The sequence below is a fragment of the Alosa sapidissima genome, chromosome 23 (genome assembly GCF_018492685.1).
Source record: "Alosa sapidissima isolate fAloSap1 chromosome 23, fAloSap1.pri, whole genome shotgun sequence".
NCBI classification, from domain to species: Eukaryota; Metazoa; Chordata; class Actinopteri; order Clupeiformes; family Clupeidae; genus Alosa; species Alosa sapidissima.
Genome location: NC_055979.1, coordinates 1,794,441 through 1,805,535, shown reverse-complemented (window position 1 = coordinate 1,805,535; position 11,095 = coordinate 1,794,441). Strand labels below are relative to the sequence as shown.

Genomic DNA, 11,095 nt, shown 5'->3' with positions numbered 1-11,095 from the left:
TGACTTTAGAGTCAACATCAGTCCCTGTTCACATACACATGGCCTTGTCATGAACATGTCCTATCAAAACATTCCAAAAGATTTGCAAAAGAAACCAAACACAAAGGTATTTACTAATACAGTACCATGGGTGTGGCAGAGGTGCTGGGGAAGGGCCAAAATGCAAGTCATTTCTGCTTTGATAATGAATTTTATGGTCAGTGATCTTGGCGACAATTCTTTCTGTTGCAGCTAATCATGTGGAAAATAAGCATTGCCCACACCCTTTAACCCTATGTGTTTGGCAGTCTGCACACTGAATAACTCAGGGCCAGATGTACTAACACGTTTGCGCCCACTTCAGGCGTATTTGTTTCGCAACGTGCGTGTAAAATCATTGCGAGGTATGTACAAACAGGCCGCAATGATGTAAAAGCGCAAACTGCCTGTCACAGGAGCTGAACATAGCTAATTGCGTTTTTCGTGTCATGCATATGCATTCATGGGAGGATCCAGGGGAAAGTGGGAGTTTAGCGTAAAAAGATGGGAGGGGAAGCGCAAAGAGCGCTTAATTATGTATTCCACGGTATGTACAAAGACTGCTCCTGAAAGCGCACGTCTATTCTGCGCCTAAATACTTCCGCCTTGTAAAAGCAGGTGTTAATCCAAATTGCAGTTCAATGCGTCAATAAGAGAACCTTTCAAAGACAACAGAATCGCTATTTAGAGCACCAGTTTTGTAAGTATTTGTACTATCAAAAGCAACCTTAACTTTTGTTGGCCTTTTGAATGTCTTACTTTCACTTTCACGTCATTCACTTAAACTTTCCTACTTGCTAGATTTGACCAATTTGCCATAGCCTATACGTGCACAAGTACTTTGAGTAAAACTACTGATCTTCATTATCTCCCTGCTTGTTGACATCTTATCATGTATGGTATAATTTCATGATCGCTAAACGTTTGATTCTTTTTAATGTTGTCATCAGTTAACTTCATTCAACTGCGCTTGTATAGGCTCTGCCATTCAGTTGTGGACGTTCGTAAATTGCGTTTATGGGCGGAGAAAGGCAGAGAAAGGCGCAGTTTACACTAGTTTGATAAATACGACGGAAACTTGGGTCTGACAGCGTTCGCAATCTGCAGTTTGTCCATGACGCTGATAACGCTACGTTCACAAATGTACATACATCTGGCCCTCAGTGTCCACAGAGCCTGCATGTACTGGTATGTCAGCATAGTGTGTGCAATGTGTCTGGCCAGAAAAGAACATTAAGTTAATATTTTATTATAGTAATACTATATTGTGATTATTATTATGATGCTTATTAATTATTATTCATTCTAATTCTAATTCTAATTATTATTATTATTATTTGAAGTAGTAGTAGTAGTAGTAATAGTAGTAGTAGTAGTAGTAGTTATCATATTATTATACAATTGTGTTTCTGTGTTTGTGCACCATTTGTAGCCTATTGCATATTGTAGATGTGTTAATTCTAATTACAGTTCTATCAGGCAGGCAGTGGGAGTGTAACACATAAACAGAAGGATGCATGATGCAAGCCAAGCATCATTCCATTGCCTGTGCTGCACACAACCTCTGTGACTCAGTTTCCCTTAAACTAAATGGAGGGGGTTCGTTAAAAGGTTCGTAAAGAGCATGCTCTGATTACCAACTGTGTGATCACCGGCTTAATTAAGAGGTATCTATGACGGTGAGAGAATACACATAAACAGATAAGCACACAGACAGACACACACACACACACACACACACACACACACACACACACAGACACACAGACACACACACACACACACACACACACACACACACAAACACATACACACAATCAAACAACATAAACACCAATGGAGATTACTGCCTAAACTGAGGTTCATGGACGTGTATACATACTGATGGGCTCACAGCTAATCAAACAGTCTCATGATTTATTGGTTGTTGTTAAATCCTCACTCTTGTTCATACACACACACACACACACACACACACACACACACACACACACATACAAGCTCACACAAATGCATTCTCTCTTGTTCTGTTCTTGCTCAGTGGTCTTTCATCATAACCACTGATGTCTGGTATTATTGCTTGGCTTTGTCACTTAACTTCTCTCAGACTGAGTCTGAAGCGCTCAAGACTCTCTGACTCACATATACTTCTAATTACACAAACTATTGTTTTAAAAAAACAAAAAAACATAGTGTAATGAAATACTAAAAACCTGAATGTGCGTGACAGCAAATAACTACCAAACAACTAACATCCTGTGTGTTTCTGGTGAGGAAGTTCAGATGCTCTTGCTGTGCAGAGTAGCTTGGTGAAGTAAAATGGAAATGTGTCCCCTCTCACCTGAGAGAATCCTGCATCTGTCACAAAAGTGTAAGACAAGCTGCCGCATCTGTCACCTGTGTCTGCATCTTATGTTCCTTTTTAATTACATTTTATATCACACAATTGGGTTACTTTCATATTCTGGCATGAGATGATAAGACAGATGCAAAGCCACACTTATGAACACTTCACCACAGCAAGGTCATTTCCTCTTTGTGCTTTGACAATATGCCTCAGAAGCAAAGCTCACACAATGCACATCTTTACAGGCATAACAGCTTTCATCGCATCTGTTTACAGTTATTTACGTCATATTTATATTTCACAATCCTTCCATTTCCAAATCAATGTCTCGTAAAACCTGTCACCGGGCTTCCTAATAGCTAAACCCTCAGATAGTGTGGATCACAGTGCTGTCTGCCTGCTATTTCAAGGCATTGCGAAACCAGCAGGACCTCTCTCTCTCTCCTGCGCTCATCACCTAATCAACGGTGTGAACATCAATACGGTGAACTTCCACACTAAACTCTTAATCCCTGTAAGTCCATTGGTTTAAGAGTTTAAATGAAGCGACAGACACATAACTGTTAATGAGCAGGAGACCAGTGCAGAGCAGTGTACTGTAGATGGGTGAGAAAACAAGGTGTCTCTTAAACAAGTCAGCAGGGCTCAGGAGTAGAGAAGAAGTGCAGGTGTGTGTCAACTCCTTACATCACCTCCTAGCTGTAATAGGAGCATTAGAAGATGTTAGGAAAAATCACACACTGTCTTTCTCTACGTACACACACACACACACACACACACACACACACACACACACACACACACACACACACACACACATACACACACACACATCATGATTGTAGCAGGTGCTCTGGCACACAGACACAGACACACATGCACAGACACTTAGACACTTGAACGCACACACAAACGCACACTCACACACCCAGGGATACAAAATGAGAGAGCAACACAGACGCAACCATTACCAGTGCAAGACACGGAGCACCCGGCGCATACTCACTAGAGGAGGAGGGGGAGGCCCTGGTGACATTTCCTTGCCTAATGCAGCGTTGTATTGGTATATAAAAATCCGCCCTAGGTCTTGCAGCCGAGCCAAAACAACTTAATGGATTAATTGGGGAACCAACTGAGCTAATTAGGCCTTTGGGGTTGCGCTCGGAGAAGCGTCGTCAACACGCCACCCTGCTCTCTCTCCGCTCTCTGTCTTCAGCAAAGGCCTGCTGTGCAATCAAGACAATTAGCAGAGATGTGGTGTCACTGTCCAGGAATTAGCAGGAGGAAAGGCCAGGGCCAAACTCATTAGGGATAGAGGGAGGACTTCAGGAACAAGGAAGAGAACAGAAAAGGAGGAGATGGTGTGTTTGTCAAACACTGTGCATAGGGTTGGATAATGTTGGATGTGTGTGTGTGTGTGGGGGGGGGGGGGGGGGGGGGCTCCTTTGATGTCTGGATGCCTGGATGGTACATCTCTGTCATGTGTAGGGTTGGATAATGTTGGATGTGTGTCATCTCTGTCTATAGTTTGTGTGTATTTGTGTGTGTGTTCGTGTGTGTGTGTGTGTGTGTGTGTGTGTGTGTGTGTGTGTGTGTGTGTGTGTGTCTGTGTGTGTGTGTGTGTGTGTGTGTTTGTGGTGCCTTAACGTTTCTAAGATCCCCAGAAGCACTAATGCTAGCTGGGTGTAACTGCAAGATTTGCATCACATGTTTTTTTTTCCATCCTAAATCACTGTAATGAACATCATGTTGAGGCTGATGACTGCAGATGTAAATATGACACATCTGATAACAATGATGAAATGAGTGGTTGCGTTTCTGTGTATCATACAGAAGGCCATTACACACTGAGGGCTCTATCGTGCGTCCCAGCACAATTGACTTTGTATACTCGCGCTTTTGTCTTTCCTATTTTGCAGTCAGCGCATATTGGAATTTTCCCTCCACAGGTACGTGCCTGTAAATTAGGGAATTTGATTGCGCCCACCGGGGCGGTTCAGCGAAAAGACGGGGCGTGTTCCGGCGCAAACGTTCACTGTTGATATTTTGCAGTTTCAGAAAACAATTCCGCCACAGACCAGGAACTCCCTGGTCTAAAGTCTGTGGCGCAAATGCAGATGCTATTTTGAGGGCCTGCGTGAATGAATGTGTTGCACACCAATCTACAGACACCCCCGTGATAATATTTGTCCATTTCCCGGTTTTGTTCGTGCATTGGTGACCTAAAAAATTAGTAGCCTATAACATCTACATGCAATATATTTACAACAACAACGCCTAATTATGACCTATTAATTTGGACAACTTTATACAGCCCTATAAAGGCCAAAGTTACCTTTAGTTTTGTTCCAATTTACCGTTATGTATGGCTTTAAACATCGCGTGCGCTTTAACATCAGCCTAAGCATTATTCCAGCTGCGCTAAGGTTTTAAGCACCAGAATTTTGCCTACCTTGTTGTAGCCCATCTGAAATAACTCCAAGCTTTATGTTCCCTCCATCCTTTCGTTATTTTCAAAAAACGTTTTATATCCACGATGGCCTTAAAGTCTTGAGTTAGTGAATTTGCTTAAATCAGCTTTTATGAGCTGTTAACCAGCAAATAGTACAAGAAAGCAGCAAGTATGGCTACAATTTCTGTAGTTGCTGCACCCATTCATTCTCTCTCCTGCTCAAACGAATGTTGTGCGTGCATTAAGTTGATGATAAAGTGTTTACAAACTCTACTTAACAGAAAATATTGTAAATAGCCTACTGTCATGCAGTTAATGGGATATACTGTGCAGAGTTGAAAGTTAGGTCAACTTGGAAACTGTTTCTCACAGGCCGCCTGTGCTGCGCAACGCACACTTTGCTCCACTCATCTATACAACATAGTTCCCATTTCGGTAAACCATACATAATTTCAAAGAAAAATATTACCACTCGAGGGAAATCAGTGTGGTGTCCATTAAGATGTGAAATCTAGCGTACACATTTTCACGAATCACGGATGTGACTGAATTTATGATGACATAAATTAGGAAATATTAGATGACTTAAGGAGACGTGATGTTGAATTGCATGCCGATGCCATTTAACCCAAATGCCCCAGCGGCAGCACGGGAGAGAAGAGATTAACTGACAGAAGATATGCATTGTCTATAGAGAGGTAATGTTAGATTACATTGTACATAGCAAAAATATCACCATGCATTCATAATCTCGTGATTCAGTGAGAGTGATCCCAAAACATCGGAAAGTATGTCTTTGTGACAATTCTGTATTACATTTTGTCAAGAGGAAAAATCAATAGCTGACAATTCCTAACTGAACAGTAAAATTATAGCGCTGTGAACGCTCCTGGCTGCGCCTGGCAAATACGCCACCATAATAGCAATCAGCTATGGAACAAGCGTGCCTGTTGTTAAAGGGAATGTGAGATGACGCCCTGATTGGTTTATTGCACTTTACGCCCAAACCACACCCATGATTAATGTAGCTACTTCAGACCACCCCATTTTAGATTTGCGCCTGGCGCAACAGTCAAATATCCCGCCGGTAAAATAGCATCAGCGCCCAAGATCCGCCCACAAAGTGACTTGCGTTTTGCGCAAAGACACTTCCGTTTCAGACCGTTAAAATATAGCCCTGAATGTGCTCCTAGTCATTACAAACAGCATGGGAGTGGTGGCCAAGATGATGAAAATGTTGACAATGATGTTAAAAGTGATGACAGTGTTCTCTCTCCTTTCAAACCATGTTGCTTGTTTTTGGCAGGTCTCGCTGTCACCAACATGACTAGAGTGATGAAGAAAATCATATTGATGATGATGATGATACTGATGATGATGTTAATGATGATGGTGACAAAATGGTATCTCTACTGCAATGTAGCTGCTGCATTATCTATGGTATTGAAAACAGTGGACATCATGATTGTCACACCGACCGACGTACTTGCAGAGATGTAAGCTGCAATGATGACAGTGGGAAGTTTCTCTCTCTCTCTCTCTCTCTCTCTCTCTCTCTTAGCCTCTGCTTTTGTGTTTTTTTATTGTTGTTATTGTTGTTGCTGTCTTCATAAGAGCACGCCCACAGAGGCCTGCTCACTTTCCCCAGCAGGCCAGCTAACAGCTGCTCAGGTGCTCCAGCAAACAGCAACACACACACACACACACACACACAGAGGCAAGGCACAACTTGGTTGATTGGTGTGCTCTCTACCTTCAAAAGGACCTGAACTCAATTTGCTTGCAATGGCTTCAATTTCCTGGCCCTCAAAAAAAGAGTAAAAAAAGAGAAAAAAGTGTCTGGCCTCTTTTTTTCCCTTTTTCTTCAGAAGGCCATCATTTCATTTCATTACCCTGTGTTCACCGGCCCTATGCCTGGCCCATCTGTACCCCAACTGGAGGCACACGCATGTGTGTGTGTGTGTGTGTGTGTGTGTGTGTGTGTGTGTGTGTGTGTGTGTCTGTGTGTTTGACTGTCAGCACATGCCCGAGAAGGCCAGAGATCTGCTTACTTAAAGGCCACCCCTCCACCTCCAGCGGGTCACCTATTTTATCACTCTGGTTTGAGAGAACGACAAGGAAAGGCAGATAAAGAAAGAAAGAAAGAAAGAAAGAAAGAAAGAAAGAATGCTTCCCAAAGGCCCATGTTGGGAAGCCAAACATTTTCTCTGTTGGATTCATTTCAGTAGTCACTGTACACTGATGAAACCTGCAGTTTGACACTCAATAGGTCATAGTGTCAGGTACAGCCCCTTTTAAAACAAGACATTCAACGCTACTAACATATGGAACACAAAGATATGAACATTATGCCATTACATTAGTAGTAACCAGAGGTGGAAAGTAACGAATTACATTTACTCACGTTACTGTATTGAGTAGCTTTTTTGTGTATTTTGTATTTTTTAAGTACTTTTTAAAATCTGTAATTTTATTTTTACTTGATTACGTTTTCAGTGAAGTATTGTACTTCGCTACATCACAAATCCAATCCGTTACTGAGTAAAAAAAAAGTTAAGACTAACGAAAACCTAAAGGAAGGGGAAAAAATCAAGCCCAGAACTACAGTGACAATGATCAGCATAGCCTACCATAGGACATGAATCAAGCTGGCGCCAAGTCTTTCTAAAAGAGATGGAGATGGAGGCGGATCACGAGATAGGGTAGGCTACCTCAGATGACATGTGTAACCCAGGAAAGTGTATTTTCCGCTCTTTCAATGGGTCGTCTCGGTTCGTTTTTACCACTAACGATTGCGGAGATATTCAAGCAGTTTAACACCATGGGATTCGTGTTTTAACGTTTGTGCTCACCTTTAGAAAGAAGTTGTTTTCCCTCATTTTGATCGCTTTCTTTTCCCTGTTCTTGCCTTTGTTTTTTGTAACTCAACTTGGTTTTCTTGGAGAAAGGCATTGCCAGTAGCACAACAATTAGCGGCCCCCTAGGCTACTAGCGATGCTCAACTACATAAACAAAATGAGATACCTTATGAATCGTTGTGCAGGTGGACTAAACTATTTTGCGCTTTAGCAAGGGAGAGTGTGAGTGACCTTAGACTAGGGGTATCAAACACCTAGTGTAGGTGGCCTAGTAGGCCTAGTGGGCCGGATTTGTTGGAATGAGACCTCGTGAGGCAGGGCGTCATTGTCATGGTCATTAAGTGTGCTTGCAAAGTGTGCTTCTTAAGTTTTATTATTATTTTTCCCGTCTCCCTAATTTTTTGTCAGCCCTAGCGTCTAGGCCCTTTGAGACAGAGACACCGTTCCAACTTTAAAACGTCCGGTCAGTACCGGTGTAAGTTGGTCGCGAAGATGACGTCAGGTGGGCGTGCCGTTCGTCCGCCATATTGGATTGAACAGAAAGCGAAACTAAATTTTCACAGGTCACAAATTTGGTCCGAACGCCACGAAACTTGACGTACATTATCCTTGGACCAAGCCTCACAAATGTTAGCGGAAGGATTTTTGATTTTCGAAAGCGTTTGCCCGTCACAGCCAAACGAAATCGGCGGCGAAGCTCCGAAACAGGAAGTCGTCCATATCTCAGGAACACTGTCACATATCGATACCAAATTTTGTATATGAACTGGGGACTCCACCCTTGCATAGGCAAAAAAAAAAAAAAAGATATATTCCAAAAGTTTCCAACATTTGGCAAACCACCCACGGGTATTTTGTAACTCACACCATTCACCTTTCCACCATTCACCTTCTATCACAATGCCTTCCATACACGAACAATGTCTCAGAGCAGACACAATGTCTCCAGGCAACCTTGCCCAATCATGAAATCCTTGCTCTGCCATGGGATAGTATGGACTTACGAGCTGAAATAACAAGGAGAACAGTAGCTATATATAGCTTACATAATAGAGTTGTTTTCACATTGACGGTATTCAAATTAAATTTTTCATTACTGTTACATATCATGATGGGAGAGTATTATTAAAAATGTTACAAGTATGCAAATGCATATTTTTACGGGCATTTAGGTTTTACTGTGTTGTTTTGTTGTAAAGACATGCAAGGCATTCTGGGCCGTAATGAACAGTGGTCGGCAGCACTCCATAGGCTACGTATTAATATGAATAGGTATTTCTGTAAACCTAGGGATAATAAACAGCTATCTCTGTTACAAAAACGAGCTGGTAATCGCTCATTGAAGAGGGTACTATGATAAAAAGATTGTTTTCCTAAAAGCATGGAGTTGACGAAAGAATAAACAAGCAATGTCACGTTAATGTTAAATAGCCTAGAACTATCTGAACGCTAGGTGGCAACGTTGTATTACATTTCACTAGTGTAGCCTACTTGAAATACGGTGTGAGATTCACAAGTAAGAAAGGTGTAAATATTATGTAATTTATTATGGGAAATTATTGGAAATGTTATTTCTTGTTTATTCTAATTGCAAACCACACACATCCATTCGGAATCACACGTACACATTTAATACTGAAAGACTATAATTTCGTTTATTTGATGTTGCCTTAGCAACACAGCCTTCAGAGCAAAGATTCTAGAACATGGCTTCAGAGAGACACGTTTTGAGTTTGTGGCCAAGAACCTAAAATATCGGTTTCCATGTGCTGGATGGTATGCGTCCTTTATGAAAGTAAGTGTTTTATACAGTTAACGTTACAGACATAATGAGTCATGTTGTAGTGGTCAACATAAATGTGCCCCTTTTGTTATTAGAATGCTAAGCGGAGAAGCATGCTAAGCAGAGATTTAGTATCACTAATTTCTTGTGTGGCTAGCTATAGGGAGGAGGAGATGTAGTGCTATGTTGCTAATTGGGATTTATGTTGTTTAGTGTAATGCCATGGTCATTTGATATGAGATACTTGCACTCGTAACTTCGTCACGTGTAACTTTAGGACTGCTATTTTTTTTTTACTAACAGTAATTCACGAAGCACTTTAGCCCTAAAAGTAGCACCTACGTCTGTGACAGCTTAAAAGAAGTGGCAAGGACTCCTAACGCGATGTTTTGAAATGCGTCTACTATTGTCTACAGGAGCTTCCAATCGCGAGGGAACTTGCATTGTAGGCATAACTAAGGGATGCAATAGCACCACCAACAACCAAAACTAGCCTACTCATTGTCAACATGTACATGAAATGTAACGTTTCATGTGAATCAAATTAAAATGTTTTCTTTGCAAACGTAGGCATAGGCGTATGGTGACAGATTAATTTAATGCTGCTGTGTGTATCACGGTAAGCGTGAATGAAGTGGCCACTTCTTAATGGGACCCACTGTATGGAAGTGGGCTAAGTAAAATAGAGATGTTTTAAGATAAGGTTAATCAGAATTCTACGATATGCCCGCTTGACAACGGCAGAGATAGAACTGGCCTTTGGCCATAGCAACCATCCATTTAGAACGACTGGCCTTCATAGCAACCAAAGATCTGAGCTGTGTTGCAAAGTATAGAAAGGTGATGAAACATACAGAGACAGGTCAAGAAATATAGTACAATGTAGACAGTAGTATACAGTTGATTTACAGACGGTGGTTTAGAGTAATATGAAGTATTCCTTTATTCTGTTATAGGCTACATCAATAGGCTCTCAAAACAACCCCAGGCTCACAAAACAATCCCAAACAGACATAAGGTCTTTATAGAGCAAATCTATATAGATTATTTGTGAAATAAACCAGTAAACATAATTTGTGGGATGGAATATATAACATTCACACTCATAGCTCATATTTTTTTTAAAATAAATCAGTGAAAAAGTATCCTGACAAACAAGCAGCTTTTTAATGCCTTGGTCATATTTCATAATTTCTGTTGTACTGTAGGTTACCTGATAGCCCAGTTTGAGAGGCGCAAGACGCATCATTTCACTGCTGTCATTTCAATCACTGCTGTCATTTTATTTTATTGATTTGATCTCAGTCATAGAAGCTAAATTCGAAGGCAGGCCAAAGGTCGCATCCAACAAATCGCATTCAACCCGCAAGCCAATAGTTGAATAGCCCTCTCCTAGAGCTTTTGAGATATTGCCACTGCTCCAACATTGAAAGGCACTGTTACAATGCCTGGATCAAGCCAGGTTCAGCATAGCGTATGCCACTGTCCGCTCACGTTGCTGACCGGACCAGGGCAAGCACACTTTTGCAGTTCCCGCCGGAAATGCAGTCTAGTTATCATTTTTCTGCATGGGTATCAGAGTGTTATTTGATGATATCACAAACAAGTACAAATAATGTACTGCTGTCATATAGCCT

General features: G+C 41.4%; 1 long non-coding RNA gene across 1 annotated transcript; it reads right to left on the bottom strand.

Annotated features, from left to right (window-relative positions):
* Positions 1-5,888: 5,888 nt before the first annotated feature.
* LOC121698361 lies at positions 5,889-10,242 on the bottom strand. The gene is made up of 3 exons (XR_006026753.1): positions 10,232-10,242; positions 9,797-9,802; positions 5,889-5,994 (listed from the first exon to the last, which is right to left on the bottom strand). It is a non-coding gene; the product is annotated as an uncharacterized LOC121698361 (long non-coding RNA).
* Positions 10,243-11,095: the final 853 nt, after the last annotated feature.